This window comes from Tenrec ecaudatus, chromosome 18 (genome assembly GCF_050624435.1).
Source record: "Tenrec ecaudatus isolate mTenEca1 chromosome 18, mTenEca1.hap1, whole genome shotgun sequence".
NCBI lineage: Eukaryota > Metazoa > Chordata > Mammalia > Afrosoricida > Tenrecidae > Tenrec > Tenrec ecaudatus.
The window spans coordinates 68,203,060-68,228,314 of record NC_134547.1 but is presented as its reverse complement, the minus strand read 5'-3'; the positions used below and the strand labels follow the sequence as shown (position 1 = coordinate 68,228,314).

Genomic DNA, 25,255 nt, shown 5'->3' with positions numbered 1-25,255 from the left:
TTTATACACATATGAGTTTCTGTGGATTTGTTTCTCTAGTCTGCCCAGACTAACACAGTTGTGTTCTGCTATTACATCGGAAGGGTGGTTCTTCTCTTTGAAAGCTGTGCTTGAGGACTCCGTGTGGGTGTCATACAAAAAGTGTCCCAGTATTGCTTCCCCAATAAGCCGCTCTGAGCCCTCTCCACCGTTTGGGAGATGGACTCTGCTTCTGTCCGCATCTTGCTCCCCGAGTCATTGGCAGTAGAGGGGATCTCGTGTTTATCTGGAAGCTCCCCTGTCTAACTCAATGACATCCATTTCTCGAGAGAGGCTACGTGGGAAAGTACTTTATCATCATTACGAGTCTGATTATCACTAAGGTGAAACCCAAGCCATAGCATTTTCCATCGCCACCTAGGCATGTGAACGTCGGACGCTGAACACGGAAGCCTGAAGAAGGATCGATGCATTTGAATTAAGGTGCTGGCAGAGACTATGTAAAGTGCCGGGGACTGCCAAAGGAACAAACCCATCTGTCTTGGAAGAAGCACTGCCACAGGGCTCCCTAGAAGCAAGAGACCAATCCCTGGAGAAAGACCCTGATAAATTGGAGGGGCAGCAAAAAAGAGGAAGGGCCTCAACGAGATGGACCTACACTGTGGCTGCGACACTGGGCACAGGCATGGGAACAATGGTGGGGTGGGTGGGAGGACTGGGCTGGGTGTCACTCTGTTGGGCAGAGGGTTGCTATGGCCCCTTACAACATCATTTTCTCATCTCTTCTGGAGATCATTTTAAAAAAGTCAGCCTAGTTTCCATGTGAGCACCAACCCTGCTCCCTTGGGTGACAGTCTTTGGGAGCTGCGTCTCTGCCTGGTAGGAAATGAGAATGCTGATGAGCCAATGAACCCGGAACTGGGGACAGACAGCAAGGTGGCCAGCGACCGGACACCCCTGTTCCTTTTTCTCTTAACCTCCACCGGTCATAGGAGCCCCATCACGAGAAAAGCCACTCAAATCCCCAGCACAGTACCATCCGCACCGCCCCAGCCTATTTAGGGTAGTGGATAGGCTTGGAGTCTAAAAACAGAACCCAGCTCCCGTCCAGCCCAATTGTTCTTCGGGCAGCAGAGAGAGCACGTTTGGAAGGTGCCTTTCTCAGCTCTGAGTCACACGGGTATCCTCCAGGCGACTTTCAACACTGGAGCTCTGGCCTCTCCTCCGCCAGTGGCGTCTTTGTGAAATTGATTAACTATTTTCAATAAGTCCTTCTATCATTCCCGAGTGAAAATTGCAAGCGTGTTGCATATGTAAAAATATAAAGGTTTGACTCATCTCGCCTGGGGAAATGCTGACGGAGCCAGGGGTGTACTGTTTGGGTGAATGCCACCCCCAGTCACAGTTAATCTTGACAGCCCCCCCCCATCCCTTGTTCCCATACCTCCTTGGGCCAGCTTGCGTCGGTTAGCCTTCTGGCCCCCAGAGGCCCCTCAAATGCCCTCCTCAAGGAGATTTCGAGGTCAGCCTGAAGCATTTCTGGCTCAGTGCCATGACCTTTTGACTTCGCATCCGCATTCCCTGGCTAGCCAAGGTCGCTGGATCTGAGGGATCCTGGCTGATGGAGCTGGAGCAGGCAGCCAGTTGGAAGCCGAGCCTCAGCTGCAATTTCGTGCTCCTAGCCCGCACTGTGATGTGAGGAGCTGGGCACTCCACCGCGCCTTTCTCCCAGCTGAGGCCAGGGGCTCCCACCAGTAATGGGCTTGGAACTAGCTGTCGGGGTGCAGAAGTGCAGCAATTAGGGACCCCAGGGCCCCGACAGCGCTATTAGCCTGGTGGTGTTGACAAGCCACTGTCCACAAAACACCACAAAACACAGCACAGTACCCTGGGTGCGGTGACATCGGTTTACAGGCTGAACTCTTGCCTAGTTCCTGATGTGCTGTGTTGTGACCGAGGGACGGAACATTGGACTAGTGTGAGGAAAACCCAGGTGGCCCACAGGAGATGGGGGGAGTCGAGGAGCTGAGTTCTGGAGGCCGCTCTGGCTGGACCTGAAGTGACTGGGATTCTGTGGTTTCCAAACGACCAAGAAGCTCCCAAAAGGGTAGCTGGAGCCTGGCTATTGGGGGAGTGGTGATGGGAGGGGTGGGATAGGGGCTCAGTCACACTGGAGCCCGGGCTAATTGCTAGCATTCTTTCCTTTGCCCCAAATATCAGTCCACCTAGGTATGGGACAGAACGGTGCCCATTGCACTTCCAGAAGATGAGTCTCCCTTATGTGCTGGTGAGCCCGTTCCAACTCACAGTGACCCTACGTCCGGCCCAGTGCCATCCTCATGGTTGCTATGTTTGTGCCCACTGTGCCAGCCAAGTTGGAAGGCACCAAAAGCCGGAACAGCCTCTGAGACAAACCAAAACGACGGCCAAGACACTGGACTTCAGCGGCCTCACCATCATGAAGACAGCCCGGAGACACGTGCCAGGCCCTTCTACCGCACATAAAAGGGCCTGGAGTGGAAGCCGCCTTGGTGGCCATTGATAACAACATCCATCCTCTTAAAGTGGCCCAGAAACCAGATGCCAGCGCTGGCAGGTCAGTGAGCTACTGTGAGGCTCCCATCCTTCCCCTCCCCTGGTCCCTCCCTCCATTTTCCCAACCCTTCACCCCTTCGTCCTTTGCAAAACCCTCCCTGCCCCAAAGGCCAGACGTGCATCAGCAGATGCCCCAGTGGCAATTGTGGAATAATGGGACAATGAACCTGAACCTTCGAAGTCGAGCAGCCTTCCATGTTGCTGCGAGAGACCTGCCCTGGAGGAGCACACCCTGCTTGGGAAAGTGGAGGCGCAGTGAAAGAGAGGAGGCCCTCGACACGATAGGTCAGGGGTTCTCAACCTTCCTCATGCCGCCACCCTTTCATACAGTTTCTCATGTTGTCGGGAGCCCCAACCATAAAATTATTTTCATTGCTACTTCATCACTGTCATTTTACTACTGTGATGAATCATCACATAACTGTCTGATAGGCAAGATGTATTTTCATTGTGACAAATGCAACATCAGGAAAGCATAGTGATTCATCACAAAAACAGTATATACTTATATATTGTGAAATATTTATTTCTAATGACAAATAAATGGAATTTTGTCTTGAAGCATGGTGCAGCATGGGTAGCATTCACCTTGGGTACTCGTAGGTGGGTGTATCTGCATGGGAGCAGACCCACCTGGAAACAGATAGAGGAGTGGTGTCTCGGTTCCTAAGACCATCGGAAATATGGTCTTAGGACGGTGGCCCCTGTGAAAGGGTCGCTCGACCCCCAAGGGGGTCATGACCCACAGGTTGAGAACCGCTGTGGTAGGTGGACACTGTGGCTACAACAATGGGCTCAAACAGAACGCTTTTGAGGATGGCGCAGGCCTGGGCACTGCTTCCTTCTGTGGGCGCAGGGTTGGAACTGGCGGGACGGCACCAAACACCAACAGGAACAACACCCTAAGGGTTCACATGGTCCCGTTAGAAGGATGGGCCAGCTAGTACGGTGCTAAATAAACCAGTTGAGATTGAAACGTGGACTGAAGTGGACGGATGCCTGTCAGTCTCATGCTGGGGGTGGGGGAGGATGGACACCAAGACTCTTCCCTCATGGGCCATCGCACAGAGACAGGGAGCAGCAAACTACGGCCTGTGGGCCAGTTACATCCTGCTGATCTGTTACTGCCGACTGGAATAAGCCACCCCCACTGCGGTACGCATGGCCCATGGCGACACTCATGCTGCAATGATAGAGACCAGTAGTTGTGACAGAGACCATCTGGTCCACAAAGCCTCAGAGGTGTGCTGTCTGGCCCCTTGACAGCAAACGTTTGTCAGCTCCTAACATAGAGGATGGTGCTCTCAGGGGTGGGGAGGGGGCGGGGGGTTCCTGGGGACCTGCTAAAGCCCCTGTTCTCCCCAAGGTCTGCCACACTGGGTCCTCTACTGAAAGTCAGCATGGCACAAACACACACACCATGCCGTTATTTGGGTGTCCTGGAAAATTTGAATGTGGAACAACTCTTCAGGGGGGTGGGGAGGAAATTAGAAGGCTGCCCCCTCCCAGTGCCAGCTTTCTGTTAGGATCACACCAGCAGCTAAAACGGATATGCTTCTATGTCTCTGAGGATTAAAAGAATTGTGTTAAGAGGGGAGCGGGGAGGGAGAGGGAGGGAGAAAAAAAAGGAAACCGAGCTGATTCCAGGAACCCAAGTGGAAAGCGAATTTTGAGAACGACGAGTGCAACGAATGTATAAGGGCACTTTGCTCAATTGACGTATGAATGGATAGTGATAAGAGTTGTATGAGCCCCAATAAAAGGATTTAATAAATAAATAAAAAGAATCGTGTTATTTCTCACGCCTGTAAAATCGTAATGACCAGAGGGTGTTCCCCACCCAAGCAGCCATTCGGGGAATCCAGCCTGACTCCATCCTGGGGCTTAAGCCGTTGGCTAGAACTCAGTCCCTTGGTCAGATGCCACCGCACGGACTCTAGGACACTGAATGGAGTGGTGCAGCCAGGAGAAGGGGGGGGACCAGCAGGGGAGCCATCAGCCACATGACACAACTTGGTATCCCAACTCGCCCTGCTCCACCTCCCCACCCTTCGTCCATTTCAGAGAAGTCACGACCGCCTCTCTCAGAGAAGGTCCCTAGGGACAGTCGTCCTAACAGAGGGGACCCCGGGAAGGAAGCCTGGAAGCAGCCCAAGATCAGCACGAAAGAGCCTGGTCGCCCAGTGGTGGCTCCTCAGACTGCCGACTGGCGGGCCCTGCAGTTGGAAACCACCAGGCCTCCAGGGGAAGAAACAGAAGCCTTCTCCTCCCCTCCCGTAATGAGTTATAGTCTCAGAAACCCATGGGGCATTCTAGCCTGTCCTGTGAGTCAGAACCGCCTCCAGGTCAGTGAGGCTGGTGTTTGTTTGTTTGATGTCCAAGGCCCTCAGCTTCCATCAGCTGGCTGAGAAAACTATCGCCAGATACCTTCCCTTCTCTGGCTTCATTGTTCCTGCCGAGGTGTCAACAGTTTGGGGGTGTCTCTCTTGAGCCCCCGGTTGGTGTAAACTGCCGACGCTCACAAAGAGGTTGGGAGTTGGAAGAAATGTCTGGCTATCCCCTTCTGAAAGCATCAGCCATTGGAAACTGTAGCCGTCATGCTGCTGCTGCTGTGTGTGTGTGTGTGTGTGTGTATTTCCCCTTATGGAGGGCTCGCCCTTAGCTGTGTCTGAGTTTGTGGTTCCGTGAAGGGAGGAATGGCAGTGTCTAGCACCCCAGTGGCAGCTCTGTATTTTAGGGAGCTGCGCCCTGGGTCTGTCAAATCTGTCCACGACAGACAAGTCCACTTGCCCATCAGGCTCTGGTGGAGGGAGGATCCACAGCGCAGATCTCGCTGACGTGAAACAAAGGAATGCATTACGCTGCGGGCGGGCTGGGGAGGGTGGCCATGCCAGTTACCTTGGCTCAAAGGGCACGAGGCTTTTCAGAGGTATCGGCGGCTCCGGCCAGGCTGCTGTTTCAAGCGCTGTTCATGACGGCATCGTGATCCGACTCGGATGAGATTAATCTCGCCATCCTGGTGTGTGTGGGGGGGGGGTTGGGGGGGGATACAGAGGACCTTGGGAGGGTAAGCTCACGGACTAGATGAAACGCCTTCTGAGAGAGGACACCATCTCCACCGCCATTTATCGGTGCCCACCCTCACCCCCTGCCTGCCCTTTCTCCAGCTCGGAAAGCAAGCATCCGTACTCAGGGAGCTCCGTCTGCGGCACGCACAATGCTCCCGCATCACAAGCAGGAGCCCCTTTCTCCTTCTGCGCCTGCCTCTGTCAGAGAGCCAGGGCATGGACTGCAGCGCCTAGCTAACCATGTAATTGATAACTCCCGACTCTATTCACTGTGGGAACCTGTCAGTTAGAGTCTAAAGATACAGACACACCGCTATGGAAATGAACTCGCGCACGGCTGTCTGGGGCCCGCGAAGGGCCGGGATGCAGCCGACAGTTTGCTACTTAATTGGTCGGGGCTGGTTTACCAGCGCACGCGTGTATCTTGGAGGTGCCACGGGGTACTACGGCTCGTTCTGACAGGCCTGTTTAGCGAGGAGGAGGGTTGCATTGCATTGGATTTCGTCTTGGTTTGGTTCGTTTCCCCTCTCCGGATAACTGCTCGGGGCGTGTTCTCAAAGTCAGAGCCATCCGAACTTGCCTGCCTGGGTTTCTGGGAACACACAGCAAGCTGGCAGGGATGAACCTGCCCCAGCCCTGGGCAGAAGCACAAGAAGAGGCTGGTTGGGGAGTTCATGTGTCCGGTTTGTTTTTTCCCCGCTTCTCTTCGGAGCAATGCCACCTTCAGGACCTATCACACCACAGGTGGGGTTTCAAGGGCCACCAGATCTGGCAGGAAGCATGTGTCCCTCGGCCGGTGCTGGGGGTGGGGCTGGGGGGATGCTGGGGTCTGAGACCTGGCCAGGTGCTAGCTGGGGCCTTCTTATGGAGTTCCTGAGTGGTTGAAAAAGGCTGAAGGCACTAGGCTTCTAACCTCAAGGTTGGTGGTTCAAGCCTACCTCAGAAGAAAGGCCTGTTGGCAGACTTCTGAAAAAAAGCAGGCACTAAAGCCCTCTGGCGCCCAGTTCTGCCTGGGCACATATGGGTCCTCCTGAGTCCATGTCGACCTGTCAGTGTTCGGGGGTTTCTTTCCGTGTCTTTTCACACTGCCCAACGCAGCAGGAGTCAACAGCCTCTGAATGTGGGGGAGACATGGGGTGTTTGCTGAAGTGGTGGAACTGTCGGGGCGACCCTTGGCTTGGTGCACAGAGCAGGGACCTGGAAAGCTAGCAGCACACTTCAATGACGTCACTGCCCTGTGTTGTAAGAAGGGGGCTGGCTGTGTCTCCCTGGAAGTGTCTGTGAGCCTGGCTTGATGCTGGGTACAGAGAGCATCCTGAACCTGGGTGAGGCCACAGACAAACCTGCTCTCTTTGTCCCTTCTTCTCACAGGGCAGTGAACACACATTGGCATTATCCAACCGTTTTTGAAAGCTTCAAATATTCACATCCAAAAACAAACCCAAATCCACTGCCATCTAGTCGGTTCCGACTCCTAACAGCACGATCGGGTTTCCAAGGCTTTGTAAAGCCTTATGGGGCCAGAGTGTCACCTCTCTCCCTCAGAGCAGCTGGTGTTTGAACTGCAGACCTTTGGGTTAGCAGTCTGGCGCTTCCTCTACAGTACTCCCAGGGCTCCTTGAATATTCATGCCAAACAAAACCAAACTCCCTGCCAGCGAGTGGATGCGGGCTCAGAACCATATATGCCAAGGTGGAACTGGCCCCTGCGTGTTTCCGAGACTGCAGCTCTTTCCAGAAGTATAACACCGCCCCTTCTTTCTCCTGCTGAGAAGTTGGTGGATTCCAACTTCGGACCTTGCGAATTGAAGCCCAACACATAACCACTACACCACCAGGGGCCCTGGAATAGTCACACCGAGAACATAAAAGGGTCAGGAGGTACAAGTCATGGAGAAAGCCTACTCAGAGAGCAGTATCCGGAGATAGAGAAGACTTTTCACATGGTCAGCACAGCCAGGGATGGTGCTCTAGGTGAATTACAGCAACACACACCAAGGCATAGGATCTACAGGAAGGTCTTCAAGGAAGCTTTGATTGGTAATGAAAGAATCATTGAAATGCATTAAAAAAAAAACTAAACCCACTGCCATCCAGCCTAGAGGATTCCAACCCTAGAGCACAGGGTACAACTGCCCCTTCAGGTTTCCTAAGCTGTAAATCTTTAAGGGGCCAGACAGCCTCCTCTTTCTCCCACGGTGTGGCTGGTGGATTCAAACTGCTGACCTTGAACTAGCAGTCCAACTATGCCACCAGGACTCCTGAGCACAAATCCATAATGAATCCAGAACCAGACTCTGGGGCCACTCATGAGGCTTTAGGTAACTCTATCTCACCATTTCTAATGGAAAATAAAACTGAGAAAACGTGATGCCTGCACACTGTGCAGCGGATAGAGGCCTGCACAGTGATGGAGCTGCAAGGTCTTAAAAGCAGAGGGGACTTCAAGATCACCTCCTATTCTTCTTCCTCAGAGGCTGAAAACAAGTCCTTCCCCAAAAATTCTTACTCAAGAGGAACCCATTAATGGTAATGGCTGAACCAAGCCTCCCGTCTCCTTGGGAGAACAGCGACCAACGGAGTCAACATCCTCATCCTGCGGAGAAATGCTCTGGGTGTGCCCCATGGCGCCATATCTGAGACAACGCACTGCATCGGGCGAGTCTGCTGCACGAGACCTCTTCACAGTGTCCAGGAGTGGGGATGGCCCTCTGAGGACCAAATGGCACCTGACTCAAGCCACGGCGTTTCCAACCACCTCATCTGGGTGTAAAAGTTGGACGCTGACTAAGGAAGATGCAATCGCTTCAGTATCATTCCTACCTTCCAGGTAGAGAATACGCTCCTTCAAGATGGTGGCAAGGGTGCGGGAGGCTTCATAAGTCAATAATTAAATAAGCTAGTAGTATTCTAATTGAGGGCAGGTTGCCAGGCAGTCAACGTATTTCATAACAGCACAATTAATTGAGACAATTGAGGTTCCACTGTGGCATTCCCCATTCAAGTGATACCGTCATAGGCCCGGTGACAGACAGGAAAATGAAAGTGACTCCAGGGACATTGTTGGAGTGGGGGATGAATCGGGCAAGTGTTTAGCCAGCGCCACCCTGGCCCCCCACCACCAATCACACGGAAATCCAAAAGGAAACAGCCTAAGTTGCCCCCCCCACCACCACAGTTTCCCCGTATGTAAGCAATGACATCCATAGGATCCACTTTACAAGGTTGCTGGGGAGATTGGAAAAGGAATTGCTTGTCAATATGAACTATCAGGATGGGCGGGTGGCGGGTGCAGGCCTGGGGTTGGTGAGGTTGACTTCTTCCATTATTCCACCCCCAGGGACCACACCCTATGGAGGGCCATGGAAGAAGCAAAGCAGTGGTCTTCTGGGGACACTGGGCCCTGCCCCACAGTTAGAGAAACAAAGAACAAGTGTCTCGGTGGGGACTATACATGGCCCGGACGATGGTCTTGGGACCTTGTTACTAGCGGCTCCCATGTGACGTGCCTGTGTGAATCTCTCTAAGAGTCGTGCCCAGCTCCAAGTCAAATGGATCCTGGGGCCAAGGACCCATTGAGCTGCATCTAAGCCCATCCTGATCCAACCCTGGCAGGGCGAGAAGCCCATTCATGTTAAAGTAGCAGCAGCATCTACTTGCTACGAATGCTGAGGTAGTTAGTTTATTGTGCCACCAGGCCAATAAACACGTGGGATTAATTGAAGGGCAGAGCGATAGATGGCTCGGCGAGCCTCGCCTTTCTTGTCTCTTGCTCTTTGATCATCGGACCAGTGTGCAGCTGCCTTGCTTGTTCTGTGCCTCAATTTGCAAGCTACTCTGCCTGTCGGACATCTAACCCGTGGACTGTGTCACTATAATTTGAAGTTCCTTCAAGACCTGCTATGCCACACAATTAGAATTTACATCTCTTGAGCTGGAGACTGTCAGACCCTGTCATCTGGCTGACTGTTGGTGACCTGCCTTGCTGCTTGCCGCCTGTGCCTGGATAGTCTGAAGTGCTCTACCGAGGACTACCTGGCGGCCCTCTAGACATGAAGGACTGCCAGTGTCTCACAACTGTCTCACGGGAGTGAGTTGCCCTGAGCCATTTGTACTGCTTTATAATTTAACTGTTTATTTCTTATTATCTATCTATCTGTACAAATAAATATATATATATATAATTATTAGCAATCTGGTTTTGTCTTTCTAGAGAACCCTGTCTAACACAGACGTCTACTGCCCACAGCGCAAGACCCACTGCTGAGAGACTTGGCTCCCCTGGGCTGGATCAATGCTCCTACCGGGTTGTTATTGGTGATGGTGGCAGTAGTTCTTACTGGGAGCCAAAGCACCCGCCAATGGATAGAATCTTGGGTACGTGGGGAAACAGGAAGGGGAAATCAAGTAAAAGAAGGGTGACAGGTTATCCCTGGGTGATAGGGTCATGGGTGACTTGTTTTCCACTGGGTGTTTTTCTGGCTGAATAGAATGGCACGAATTACTTCTGTAAACATACACGTGCATGCACGCACACACACACACACACAGCATAAGATTAAATGAAACCCAAGTGACATCACAGAGGCAAAGGAGCACTTGCTTGTGTCTGGTTTAGAAGAAAGGAGCTAGGAGCCCTGGGCAGGGAGGACCAAGGCTGACCACTGAGAGGACCACAGCTCCCTGTGCCCAGATCTCAGGCCACCCATGCGCCCAGGGGAGATCGAGATGAGGAGCACAAGGCAGTCCCAGCTCCATGTGGTCCCTGTGTGCGCGCACGCGCGCACACACACACACACACACACACACACACACGCACACCTCTTTTTCCCTGGTGGGGAGGGGGGCAGTAAGCTGGTTGAGTGTTTGGGAGGGGTCTTCCCAGGGCCCAGGACAAGGCTCCTCCAGCACAGCCCCTGACTTTCGGTTTCTCTGAGAGCCACCAGCCTGTATAACTGCCCCCCAGCCCCCCACCCCTGGAGAAGTTCCTGTGCTCCCAACTCAGTTTTCACCCTCTCCCTTCCTCCTAGTCCATCAGCAAGACTCTTTGGGCTTTGGGTTTCAAAATCACATTAACTCCTGCTGGGAACAAGGAATGAAGGAATTCACCCTCCCACCCAGCCCCCTGCTGCCAAGATAAACTAAAAAGGAAGCGAGGACATCTGCAGAAAGTAGCTTGTGGTGGGTTTCCAGGAGGGCAGTCTAATGGGTGGACTCCTTTAGCTAGGTTCGTGGTTTCTGGTGTCGGCCTGGCTTGGGGGCCAGGACAGAAGGGAGGCCACCCCAGGAGCTTGTGTGGCTCTCGTGGTTTAGAGCCTGGCTGGCAGAGTGCAAGGCCTCAGGGGGAGGGGGGTGCCGGAGGGGGGTTCTATAAGGACTCCTGGTAAGAAGCACCATGCCACCCTGGAGTCCTCTGGGACCTCCTCACTAAGTCCTGCCCAAGCAGTGGCTCAAGACAAACCATATTGATGAGCACGAGCGGGTCGGAGCAGAGACCCAAAGCCCATCTGAAGACCATGGGACATCCCCCCACAGAGGGGTCACAGGGAAGGCATGAGTCAATCAGAGTGCAGTAAAGCACCTATGAAACACACTATATTCCTCTGGTTCCTTGAGGCTTCCTCATGCCCCACTACCATGAGCCTAGTCCTGCCTTTCACTTCTGCCTAGACCGGAGCCTGTGCACGGTACGGATGAGACATAAGAGCGCAGGACAAAAGGAATTCCAGGAACAGAAATGGGAGTGGTGATATCAGGAGGGCAGCAGTGAAGGTGGAGAGAGGAGGGGAGGAAGAGGGAACTGATCATAATGATCGACACATAACTGGACATGCCCCCCCAACACACACACACCTGGGGGATGAACAATAGAAACCATGGGGGAAGGGAGACAGCGGTCAGTGTAAGATGTGAAAATAGTAATTTATAATTGATTAAAGGGCCACGAGGGTGAGAGGGAGGGAGAGCGGGGGGGGGAGGGGGGAAGAGGGATGGATTCCAAGGGCTCAATAGAAAATAAATGTCTGAAAAATAACAATATGTACAAATGTGCTTGATGCAATTTATGTATGGATTGTTACAAGAGCTGTACTGTAAGAGTCCTCAATAAAATGTAAAAAAAGAACTGTGTAGATACAATTTCACCAATTGGTTCAAATAAAATGGTAACCTACTTTTAAAAAAAGACAAACTCGGGGTTCACAGATCCATGGGATACTGAGAGATAACTTATGGTGGTGGGGCAGGGACTGGGGAGAGAGCATGAACCAACATTTAGGGACCCGCCCAGGCCAGGAAAAGGTCTGAGCTGGATTGAATGCTGAATCTCTCCAACGGAGGGACTTTCTCAGAGGAGCCGGCCCGCTGGGCACTCCAAAGAACAGAAGAGGAGTCGAGTCAGCATGTTCCGTGGAGCCTTTGCTTCTGGGGGACCAGTGGGCGAGAGGCAGGGCAGAGGTGGTGCGGCGGCAGAGCGCCGGCCCTCTGTGCAGGAGGATGAGACCAGGGCTCCCCTCCCTCCCAGTGCTGAGTCGGGTTCAGCAAGCTTCCGGACTCCTGCAGACTAGGAAGAGAGGCCTGGCAGCCTCCTTCTGACAATCAGCTCCCCAAAGCCTGGCAGTTCACAGAGCAGCCAGGGGCTGGTACAGGACCCCCAGTCTTTGGTTCTGTTCTGCATCCGGTTGGCTGGACCTGGCACATGGTTTCACGGTAGCTGACACAGGAGTATACAAAAGGAGGGTGGGGACTTTGGACCACAGGTGTGGCGGCTCCAACCTCTGCCTTCCATCTCTCCTTCTGAACCAGGTATCAGAAGTGGGCACAAAGACCTGCCTTCTGCAAGATGCCTTTTGAATGGTGGCAACAGTCGCCGGGCAGAAGCGGGAACAGTTGGGGGGGGAGGGTGCCCTGGACCAGTCCCTTTGCTGCTGTTTTGCCCCTGCGTCACAGCCATGGCGCCAGCCTTACTGTGTACCCTTCCCGTGTTTGAAACGTACTTGCCGTTCATTAAACCCTCCAAGTCCATTTCCATTCGGCTTTGCCTCATTTTTTTAGCCTCTCGACCAATAGGTAGGTGTGAGAGGGAAGGAGTCTGGAGGGTTTTTAAATCTTACTTCTTTCCTGGTAAATCCTCCTTTTTCTTTCTGTTCTTGTTTTCTGTCCTCCTCTCCCCTGTCCCCCCACCCCAGCCCCTGGCCTCCTCCTACTATTGATGTATAAACTGCATCTCTGCTTTGTCTTTCCTTGTAACAGTGGAGATATCAAGTGCTTCTCTTCCTGAGGTTGGCTGAGCTTGCTAAGCATGACGGTCCCCAGCTTTGGCCCTGTCTGGCAGTGTTCATGTCGGTCTTTTTTCCTGGGCTGCTAACCTCAAGGTCAGCAGTTCAAACCCACCAGCTGCTGCATGAGAGAAACGTGAGGCTTTCTACTACTCCTGTAAAGAGGGACAGTTTCAGAAACCTACCCTCCCGGGGCAGTTCTACCCTGTCCTGTCAGTCAGGTGGCTGAGTGGTAATCAACTCAGTGTCTGTGAGGTTTTGGTTTGGAGCATTGCAGGGGCAAGTGTTGGGAAATCTTGGGGTGCAGAAACCTTGGTACCCCCAAAGAGGGGACCTTAGGCAGCACCTAGACCAGGTGCTGTCACAATGGTCACGCTCCTTCTGACATAACAAGCTTCTCACTCCCTGCCTCCTGGGACCCTCTTCAGAAATGACTAGCTTGGCCGGCCTCGGAGGCTGCCTCCGCCGCCCGTGCTATGTTGCTGTGGGTCTCAGGCCCACGCGTGTCACGCGAGCCGGATCTGAGAGTCCAACCACACGGCCCTGGGTGCTGAGAGAGCTCGGGGACCTGGGGCGCCAGGAGCAAAGGCAGCCTCACCTGTTTTCATTTCAAAACCACTGAAAAACACATCGGGGGAGCAACAGGAGTGCTTCACAGGATGCTGGTGAGATTAAAGTGGGCCAGGAGTCCAGTGAGACACACAGCCCTTCTTCCGACATTCTGCCAGGCAAGACGCTCTCAGCAAGTGTGGGGGCTGCTCAGGCCAGACAGGGGGTGCATGAGGAAGACACGGTCTAGAATTTATACACTAGGGACGTCATCCCTGAACATGGCGGGGCCCCAGTGGAGACCCCGGGGCCAGAGGCACCACTGAAAGGGGTGGCCTCCCCAGAGTGGTGATGTCGGGAGATACCCCGGAGAAGGTCCTGACTTCAAGTGGCCCGATGTACCACAGAGGGAAGCACTGTGTGGTCGGTCCTACCTATACCATCTCCGCACAGGCTGCAAAGACCCTCCCAAGCACTGGCAGCTAACACGACAGCTGAACATGGCGGTCACGGAGGGTGTCTTGGGGTGGAGGATGAACTAAACAAGAAAGGTTGATCCCAAGGGTGGGGGGTGGAGGTGGTATTGTCTTTTCCCTCCCTCCCCCACCCATGAAACTGCTCTTTACAAAATAATATAAAATAAACTAAGATGGGCCCATCATTGCTTTCCTTCTTCTAAAGCGCTGCGGGCATGCAGGGTCAAAACAGCTCAGTTGGCTCCTGGTAGCCTGTGGAGAAAACCTTTCTCTGAACCCTGCGTCCTCCCAGGAAGTCGCTGAGAGCAATTAGGGCAGAGAGAGTCCCCAAATGGCCTGCCACATCATCTTTCGCCCATGGAGGGGCTGGAGGATCCAAATGGGCTGATCTTTTGATAAGCAGCCTGGCACCTAATCCCTACTCCCCACTCCCCAGCCCCGCCCCTGGGGTTTCTGAGGACAAATCAAAAGCCAAACTCCTTGCACTGTGCTGACTGGTAGCAACCCAACAGGACAGGGCAGAGCTGCCCCTTGGATTTGCACAACTGTAACTCTTGACGGCAGCAGAAAGCCTCATGCTTCGCCTCCTGGGCGACTGGTAGTTTCAAACTGCTGGACCTCATGGTTAGCAGCCCAAAGGGTGAGCCATCACCCAGGGTCCTCCACGTTCTACGACGAAGCTAGCGGGATCTGATTCTCAGATACCTGTGTGTCCGGCCTGGGCTACAGGCCTTGGTGGAGGTCAGCCCTTACACACCCCATTCCCAAGGGGCGGGTGGGGGGGGCACACCAGGGACTGGGAGCAGATGTCCAGCCTGGCCTTTACTCGCCATCCACAGTTAGGCCTGTCCTTCAGCAGTGGGCTTCCAGCAGGGACCTTTTTCTGAAAGCTCATTATTTGCAGAGGCTTCTTGCAAACCAGACCAAAAACTGAAACCTTCGCATGGGCATCGCACGCTCCTTTAGAAACACTGTACACGAATCTGCCTAGACCAGAGGATGGACACGGGTACAAATAGGAACTGGAAACGCAGGGAATCCAGGGTGGATGAGCCCTTCAGGACCAGTGCTGAGAGTGGTGATACTGGGAGGGTGGAGGGAAGGTGGGGTGGAAATGGGGAACCAATTACAAGGATCTACATATAACCTCCTCTCTGGGGGAGGGACAGCAGAAAAGTGGGTGAAGGGAGATGTTGGACAGTGCAAGATATGACAAAATAACAATAAATTATCAAGGGTTCATGAGGGAGGGGTGTGGGGAGGGAGGGGAAAATGAGGAGCTGATGCCAGGGGCTTAACCGGGGGAGCAAATGTTTTGAGAATGATCGGGGCAATGAATGTACAAATGTGCTTTACACGATTGATGTATGTATGTTTAAGAGTTATATGAGCCTCTAATAAAATGATTTTTAAAAAAGAAAAGAAAAAGAAACATTGTATATGGTGTTTCTTGATTGATGACTGGATGGGGGGATGGGGGGGTGGATTCTGGAAAATCCAGCTGCCTCTAGCTATAGATATTGAGATTGATATCAGTAGCTATAGATATTGAGACTGATATCAATTTCTATAGATAATGAGATTGACATCGATGGCTGTAGATATTGATAGCAATCATTATAGATATCGAGCATGCGTGGTTCTTTCTTGGCCAAGACTCAACAGAGTGCAGCGTGAGGCACGTGTTGGGGGGCGGAAGGCGGGCTGGGGAACCCCACACACTGTTCTACTAGGATATTTATGTACGTGACACATCAAGCTCTCTCCTCTGACTATCTGGACGAGAAGGGAATGCATCACTTAGTGGCTTTGCCTCTGAGCTGCCGGGGTACATTAGCCATGGCTTTCTCTCTGTTTTATCACAGGGACCCAAGATTCAGTCTTCTGTCGGCCTTCTTCTTCCTGCAGAAAGTATTGACCGCCTGGGAGTTGCCCGGCTATTGTTTGGTGGTATGCCATACTGCTGGCCTCTCGGGGTAATTTCATTATTTAAGAGTGATTTTGTGACATATTTCCTAAGGACCAGTTTTGGGGGGTTTAGTTTTAGAGAAGGGCTACCTGTTAGAAAGCCGTCTCCGCACACAGCTGAAAGGGCTGCAATCCCCACAGCAGGAGGAAGCGGCAAAGTCCTCCCCATGCACGCCGGCCTCTCGCGGGAGACAGACGTGTCCCGAATCTGTTTAAGGAAAGGGAAGCTGGGGCAGAAGGGTCTCAGCTTGTTCCCCAAGATGCTCCCTTGCCCCCTTACGGGCACAGGCACTCTGGGTGCTGAGCACAGCAGAAAGGCTCACTTTTGTTTTGGGGGGAGGTTGGGGGTGGGGGTGGGGGTATTTCTCAAACTTGCGCTCACTCAATAAAGTGCTTGAGAAAAGCAAAACGAGGCGAGTCGAACAACAGAAAACCCGTAAGGCTTGCTTGCCAATGATTTGGGAGACCTAGATGGAAAGGGCAGCACTGGTGGCTCAGTGGATTTCAAGGTGGACTGCTAACCACAAGGTCGGCAGTTCGAAACCACCAGGCACCCATTGGAAGGGAAATGAGAGATCTTCTGCAGCTGGAAAGATATACGGCCATAGCAAACCTGCAGGGGCAGCACTGACCTTGTGGCTGAGTTGAGCAGAAAGAAACACTCCCCGGGATGGTGGTGTTGGTGATGGTGGTGATGGTGATGGTGATGGTGATGGTGGTGATGGTGATGGTGCAGGTGGTGCTGGTGATGGTGATGGTGGTGTTGGTGATGGTGGTGTTGGTGTTGGTGATGGTGGTGTTGGTGATGGTGGTGTTTGTGATGGTGATGGTGCTGGTGGTGCTGGTGTTGGTGATGGTGGTGTTTGTGATGGTGGTGTTTGTGATGGTGATGGTGATGGTGGTGATGGTGATGGTGGTGTTTGTGATGGTAGTGTTTGTGATGGTGGTGGTGGTGTTGGTGTTGGTGATGGTGGTGTTGGTGATGGTGGTGTTGGTGATGGTGGTGACGGTGGTGTTGGTGACGGTGGTGTTGGTGATGGGCTTTTTCCTATTGATCAGACAGAGCCTTGCAGTTGTTTTACCAAATAGCAGGACCTTTTGGAAATATGCACAAGTTCATTTCTGGGTTGCCTGTGGGGTTGGTTTGCTTGTTTTCAAAGTGGAGCTATTTCTAGGAGAGTTTGAGTTTACTTCCTGACGTCACCTTCCCAGGCTGCCCTGCCCGGCTGCTTCCACAAGGGAACATACGTGCCCAAATGTCGGCGTGTCAGCCCTGCTTTCGCAAAGCGGCTTAATTACTCATTACGAGATCCCATCAACTGGAGTTTCGGTCTGTGGCTTTGTAATAAGGGCCGTTATCTTTCCTTGGATTTCCATTCCTTCGTGGGGCCGGGGGTGGGGGTTGGCAGCGATTTCCACAGCCCCACTTTCTTCGGGAATGGGAGGGTTTATAATGTGTGGGCTTACCGCCATTAACGGCACCAACAGCTGTTTAATTCCTTAGGAAACAGCAGCTGGGTCCCGACTACAGGGGGAAATGACGAACTCTGCAGGGAATTCCTGGGGAGGGGTCGGATGAATCAATTGCACGGCTGGGCCTAACCTGGAGTTTTCACCTATCACCTATCCCTTGGGTCCAGGGACTTGGGTGCAAGGATCACGCACGACAGGGGTCCTCTTACTGGAGACCGGGTCTATTAAGTGGACAAGTTCTAAGTTTGCCCTTAAATAAAACTAGGAACCATTTCTCCTCCAGGATCCCACTGGCTCACAGAACAAACTCAAGTAGCAGACGAGAGTAGGGTCGGTGAGTTGGGGGACCCAGTGCAGGCAGGGGAGGTGTCTGAACTGCCCAGGGAAGGAACAGCAGGCGCAGGTGCCAAAAGGGAAGCACAGGGCGGGACGTGCAGAGCCAGGCCACTTTGTGCCTCTTGCCATTAAATTAAACAGAGCATTTAGACACCTGCTGACAAAGGTAAATTTGCTGCTTTTTCATCCTCCTCTCCTCCCCCAGAGTATCAGCGGCCTCCTTCTTCTCTGCTCAAGGCTCCTTCCTTGTTTTTCTCTTCCTTCTTAAAATCCCTGCTGCCTGGCATCCTTCCGGGGACGATGCCCCCACTTTCATTGTGTGACACATCACAGGTATAAACCCTGCCCGAACAGCTCCCTGTGAAGGAAGCCCCACTGGGTCCTGCCCACTCCTCGATAATGGGACACTTGGAGCAGATGTTCTAAGCATTGCGGGGATTGAAATCTGGTTCTCCGTCTGCACGGCACTCTGAGCACAGCAGCTGAGGTCTGGGGAGCGCCTTTTGATCTGAGGGTGACCCGGCTCTGCCACCTGAGCCCACCCTCCTCCTCCATGCTGGCTGGAGGACAGTCTTGCCTCTCTTGAGAGGTGCAAGCTGAGGGTGGAAGGGGAGACCTCCTTTCTGGTCAGATTTGTTAGAGTGCTGGGGGGAGGGAAATGACCAGCAAGTGGACAAAGTCCAGACCTATCTGGGGAAGGAGAGTGAACCTCTCTGAGCGCATCTGGTGTTCCCCATGGAACCTCATGGTGGCCCTGCTACGTCCACTCACACGGCTGGTGAGGTGATTCCGACTCCCAGCCACCTGGAGACAGGGCAGAACTGCCCCTATGGGTTTCCCGGACTGGAATTCTTTACAGGAATAGAAAGCCTCCTCTTTCTCCCGTGGAGTGGCTGGTGGTTTTGAACTGCTGATCTGGCAGTTGGCAGCCCACTGCATATCCACCATGCCACCAGGGTTCCTTTGGAGAGTCCATTAGAGGGCTCTCTTTCCTTCCTACACTGGGAAATGCAGGATCTTCACTGAACAATGAAGCAGCCCAACTCTTGGCCACAATGGCTGCTTCAGTGAAACCATGTGGTCCAATCTAAGCTAAATTCTTCCTTGGGACATAAGTCCTCTGGGCAAGAAGGTAAGAATTATTAAATATTGCAGGAGACCGGGAGTCTGCCTTCTGGAAACCATCTTCCCGCCCCCCCCCACCCCCTAGGGTGGAGAAAATCCACCAGAGAACTCAACCAGACAGATGCCCCCAAAACCAAATGAGGGAAAGAGACAGATCATCTGTAATACATTGGTGAACTTCTGGATCCAGCCATGCCTGAAGCCATTTCTCCAAGACGCCTGAGTGCCTACAGCAATATGCTCTCGTCACCAGCTAGGTTTAGCTGCCCTCAAGAATGATGGCTAGGATGACAAGAGCAAGTAGCAGCTCCTGCTCCAGGATCAGCAGCGCTTCTCACGGTGTACACTGTACTCGGACTGTCCTGCTACACAGTGACTTCTCAGCACGCCACTTCCCAGGCGGCACACAGTGTGTTGTTTCAAGTTGACAGTGTCACCTCTTTTTTCCTTCTCCCTTTTTAATTTAAATTTTACGACACTGCCTTCTTTCTCCGTGAAGGGGTGTTATGTGACAGACATTTCAAGTCCCTTCTTATGGTAATACTGCACTTTGCAAATGGCTCCGTTCCAATCCAATTGAACGTAATAAAACAAAACAATCTGTGCTATCTCCACTAGCTTTAATCTTTACCATGCTAACGATTCTGAAAACCAATGAGCATGATTTGCAAAAAAAGTAAAAACATGTTCTGCCTCGCCTGAAATCAGCCTCTGTGGCAGCTGGGGCACCTACTCCTTCTCCCTGTGCTGAACCTCAAAGCCTGCCGGTGGCTCTGAGGTCAAAGTGTACAGGTGAGACCCACTTGTACAGGTGTGCCGTCTGCTTGTGATGGTTAGCCATGATGGTGTGATGGTGAGACATCCTCAGGGATGCCTCCTCCTGTTGTAAGGCTGATGAGAACTCCCTGGGGACCAGGAGCTGGTCCCTCTGGGTCCCCGACAATTCTCAGAGTCTGCCCATCCACGCGACCACAGCTCACATTTCCTGTCTCGTGGTGGTCATCAACATTATGTAGGGCCTAGCTAAGTATGACTATGTGGGACAGTCTCTGGGCATTCTGGCTTCATTGATACATCTAGGAATCATCTCTTAAGGACCGAGCAATCCACTGGGAGGTGAAGCAAAGGGCTTGCCACACAGTGGCTGCAATAATGGGCTCAACCTGGGAATGATGGTGAGGATGGCACAGAACTGGGCCGGGTTTCCTTCTGTTGTCCATTGGGTTGCTATGAGTCTGCATTGATCCCAGGGCATCTATCAATGGTACAATCAGGGGGAACACAGACAGATGCAATCTGTAGGCTAATGGGGCGAGGGGGGGAGGTGTGGGACAGGAATGCAAGTGAGAGAGAATGCTCCCTGGTTTCACCCCCTGCTGAGCCTGTGTCCCGGAAGCTGCAGTTGGGCCAGTCTGTCTGGACACATCCCCGTCAGCTCTGGTCCCGTTCCTCCTGCTGTCAGGGTGCCCCCCTCTGCTTTCGAGCTCTATGCCACCGTCTGCGGCAGCCAGGGTCTGCAGGACCTCCTGGTGCTCCTGCGTCAGCTCCTGACTTTCACAGCGACCCTCCGCCCAGTGTCAGAACGACATGCCATTGAGTCCTCACACCTCAAAGGGATACGGCTCCAGCCTTGGCCCCTGTTCCGCTACCTCCCAAGGCCTCGGTGCGCAGGATCGGTCACTGCCCACTGAGCGGGCTGTTCCTGTGGATACTGACATGGCAGAAAAAACACATGTGGATTATAGCGAAGCCTTCCAACAACACGCTCCATCTTGGACCTATGGATGGGGCTCTAAGGAACCGATCTAACTTTATGGGCTACAGGTATCTGCCTCCAGCACCCCAATGTGCCTTCTCCGTCTTCCTAATAATACGGGAAATCTGGAAGCAAACCTAATATCCCCAATATTGGGGGAAAGATTAAGTATGCCACAGCAACAGCCACGAGATGGAACCGGTGACCCTCGTTTACAGTGATAGGTTCACGGGCCTTGCCATCAGACAGAGTGCACTGGAAAGTGGATTAACGGAGACGTCGTCACGTTCAACTGTAACCCCTTATCATTTCTTCTCCCTGTGGTCCCATTTTCCTTATGTTCTGCTTTCTTCCCGACTGAGGTTCTTCTGGGTTTTATTTTGTTGTTGTTGGGTTTGTTCTGGAGGGTTTTGGAGTATGTTTTCCTGTACATGAAATTCAGGATAGGCAAATCTATCGGGGCTCATGGTTTCTCAGTGTGATGGCAGACGAGGCTGGAGAGGGAAATGGGAGCTAGCAACCGTGGAGAGAATGTTCTAGAAGAGTGGGGATGACGGCACAGCTTTTTTTCAGATGTTTACACCGTGGAATTCCATGTCAATAAAGGCGATTGATGTTTTAAAACAATACTACTATAAGTAAATGAAATGAGATTCCCTTAGAGTTGAACGCATCGTGGAACCAGGTTATCACATTAAGGACAAAGAAGCAAACATCAGAACCACAATTTGGACACACGGTGTGGGTACAGACGTATTTAGATGCTGGAGAGGGTGGGGGTGGGGGCTGGTGGAAACAGGTGTGCAGCCAGTGAGAAGCAGTGATTTGTCCCAGGGCATAGCTGATCTCTCCTTTTAAGCACCTTGGCTTTAGCAGCTGGAGAAAATTCAACCTGGTCCTCTCCCACTCCCCCGCCCCCCGGCCCTTCTTCCTTGAGATACTTCACGTGGAAAAATAAAGTATACCAATGGGTTTAATATCTCAGTTGGCTAAGTAAAGCTGGGTTCTTTAGCTCTCAGAAAAGCAACAAAATCAAGCAAAAAAAGTGGGGGGGGGCTAGGTTTTGCATTCTGAGACCTGCTCACACAGTGGAGCCGGAATTGATGAGGCACGCAGACGTCACCTGGAGAGAACTTTTCCAGGCTTGTTCGCAGGCTCAGGACCAAATCGCAGCCCCTCTCTGCCTCCCTCCCACCCGCCAGCCTCCGACTCTGCGTGAGAGCAAATTGAGTCCAAATTAGATCACCCGTTTCGTCCAATTGTATAAACCTCGGCAACGCTGTTTGGGAAAATCTAATAGTCTTAATCTGAGGACTGCTCCTGCGCCTACAATGGAATCAAACAAATAATCAATAAGCCTCTAGATATTATAGCATCACTGAGTGAAGAGGGAGCGCAGCAGAGAGAGTTTGTGCTGCAGCGGGAGATGCTTAAATGCGATCAAATCATCATTCAGCGAGGGCAAAGCCAGAAGGTAGCAGCTACAAAAGTGGGCTGAGGCACATTTCTGTGTGTGTGTGTGTGTGTGCATGCGCGCATGCGCACGCTACTGACTCGACCTAGTCCAGAAGCTTCTCGTGGAAAGCTTGAAATGGAGAGAATGAACCGGGGAGGTGGACTGGCAGGCATTTAAAATTGTTATTCCTTTCTTGCTCTGAGACTTCCACAGAACCATCACTCCCATTCTACTGATGGGCAAATTTGATCAACTCTGGGACCTAAGTTCACTTGTCCAGAGCCATCAATCATGGAATGGGCACATATGGAACTGGAGAGCCACCAATCATGGAATGGGCACATATGGAACTGGAGAGCCACCAATCATGGAATGGGCACACATGGAACTGGAGAGCCACCAATCATGGAATGGGCACATATGGAACTGGCTTTTTGCAGAAATGGAAGTGAGTTATATACTGGTGACTGACCTTGGAGCCCACAGCAGCCCTGAGCTGCTACTCTGACTTCTCGTAAACAAGGGGAGGTGGCAGCATCTTCAAGGCTGCTTCAGGATCTCTACATGACAGCGACAATGTGTGTGCTCTGGCTGAGTGCGATGTCTGCTAACAAGTCCATGCTCAGTAAATGTCAGCTCTTGGACGCTGTATCACGACCTCACCCTGATTATTAAAGAGAAGAAGCACTGTCCCAACCAGGACACATAAGTCAATATCGAACGCTAGTTCCCTAAGACTGTAATGACATGCGGCTGCAGCGTTCGGAAGTGAAGTGACGGACTGTGAAAGGGGCCAGATGTTCGGGTGGCTTGGTGAGCAGGAGAGGGCTGGGTAAATGGTCAGCGGTCTAAGTAGAACCACATGCTAACTGTGGGTTCTCAAAGGCAAACATCAGACTCGCTCCCACTGAGTGGACGCCGAATCAGAGCAACCCTCCAGGACAGGGCAGAACTGCCCGTGTGAGTCCCCGAAATGGTAGCTCTCTAAAGGACGACAAAGCCTTGTCCTCCTCCAAGAGTGTCGGCGGTTTCAAGCTGCTGACCTTGCGGCTGCATGGAACAACCCAACGCAGAACCACCATGCTGCCAGGAGCCCCTCTATTGTAGACTCTAGGGCAGCGGTTCTCAACCTATGGGATCATTCAGAACAGTAACACAATGGAAGTGAAGTAGCAATGAAAATAATATCACGGTTGCGGTGGGGAGGGGGTCCCCACCACATGAGGAACTGTATGAGAGGGTCGCGGCAGTAGGACGGCTGAGAACCACTGCTCTAGGGAGTCTGCATATAGATGTTCACCACACAATTCTTTCAACTATCATGTCTGGTTACAATTGCTCACAGGAAGGTCTTGGGCAGCATGACATTCTCTGCCATGGCGAAGAATGGGATACCATAGAGGGACCTGCCACACCATGATGAACCAAAGCAGCCTGGCACGAAAGATGGCCCCCTTCATGATTCCTCGGACATGAAGGTCAAGAAGGGAAAACTCCGGTCAGAGGAACTAAGGACGTGGCAGCTGTTGCTATGGGCTGCACCCTTGGGAGGTGTCAGTTCTGACTCTCTGCGACCTTCTGCAGGGCAGAACGAACACCACCGGCCCCGCACCATCCTCACCACTGCTGTTGTGTTTGAGCCCATCGCTGCAGCCAAGCATTGGCCTGCATCCCTGAGGGTCTTCCTCCTTCCTCTGTCTGGGGTTATTGACTGACAGGGGGAGCAGGGGAGCCACCTGAGGCGCGTGGCGATGTCCCAGAGCTTGACCTGGGTGGTGTTTATGCAGGAGTATAAATAGGAGCACATTCAACTGGGCATCGCATATTTATGTCTTGTCCCGGACACAGGATTCCGCTAAGTCAGGTTCCGACTCAGCCAGCTCTCATTCTCTGCATGCTGCTGCCCTGCCGGGCATTCTCTCTGGGCATGGAGAGAAGAATTCACTTGGAAAGCCAGTTCAGAGAATTGTCGGACAGGGTGCGCTCTTGACACCCATGTTTAAATGCACTATGAAACGATCTCGCTTTCTCAGGAAAAGACACTCATCTCAGCGAGTGGACCTGGCCCACCAAGGATCACAGGCGTGTGGACCTTCTTGGTCATCAAGTGGCCCCAAGTCCCTTGGGCCTTCCCTTCCCTCCTTCATCATCCGATTCTTCCCAGAACAGAATGGATCCTCAAACCCAAACCAAACTCACTGCCATTGAGTCGATGTCCATCCATAGCAACCCTAGAGGACAAGGCAGAAGTGTCCCAGTGTGTTTAAGAGACTGTAATTCTGTACAGGAGTAGAAAGCCCTGTCTTTCTCCCTCGGAGCAGCTGGTGCTGCCTTTGCAGTTAGCAGGGCAACGTGTAACCACTAAGCCACCAGGCCTAACCCCAAATCTCTGCCCTCTGGGGAGACGGCACTGGGAAGGAAGAAGACGAAGCCAGCACCCATCTGATCCTACCATCCGGGGGTAAATGTGGAAGCAGACCTCCCAGGGTGCAGGTCACAGGGAGCCACGAGCTGCTCTGGGACACCGAAGCAATGGAGGATGCAGAAATAGTGGGGTATCAGACCCTGGGAGGGAAAGACAGACAACTCCATCGTCACATGGGGAACTTTTTTTTAAAACGGCAAACCCCCAGACTGACAACAGCAAGCTAGAAGATTAGACAGAAAACTCTGGGGGCACAGCTCAGAAAAGGAAGACAAGGATGGCTGTACACCCCCCACAAACGTCATTCACGTGCCTGGACTGCACACGGAGACACTGTTAAACTAGGGTGTGCTCCGCTGTGGAGATCCTCAACAACAATAAAATAAAAAACAAGCCACTTCAGTGCCAAAATCGACTGAATTTGAATGGCCAGGAGGGACACCCCTAAAATCTTACTTTCGCAAGCTCTCACGGGACCGCTTTTACACGTGGAAATTGCAGGCTAAGGATCCCATTGTAAAGGGCTCCTTCAGAGGGACAGACTCTTTAGTTGCTTGTCGATACATTCACCCATGCATGCACGCATGCATCTCATTCCATCCTATTCATCCATCCGTTCAACCAACCAACCATCCTCTCGTAACTACAGATCTGCTCAGTATCTTCTTTGTGACAAGCTACAGTCCAGGCACTACCTGTATTTTTTAACAGTTTTATTAGCATTTCCTCCACATGTCATATGATTCCATTGTTCAATCATATTGAGAAGAGTT

The 25,255-nt window shown here is 52.4% G+C and overlaps 1 protein-coding gene across 1 annotated transcript in view; it reads right to left on the bottom strand.

Annotated features, from left to right (window-relative positions):
- WWOX (WW domain containing oxidoreductase) overlaps nucleotides 1-25,255 on the bottom strand; it is a 936,085-nt gene that overhangs the window by 184,920 nt on the left and 725,910 nt on the right. The gene's annotated exons all lie outside the window — the stretch shown is intronic.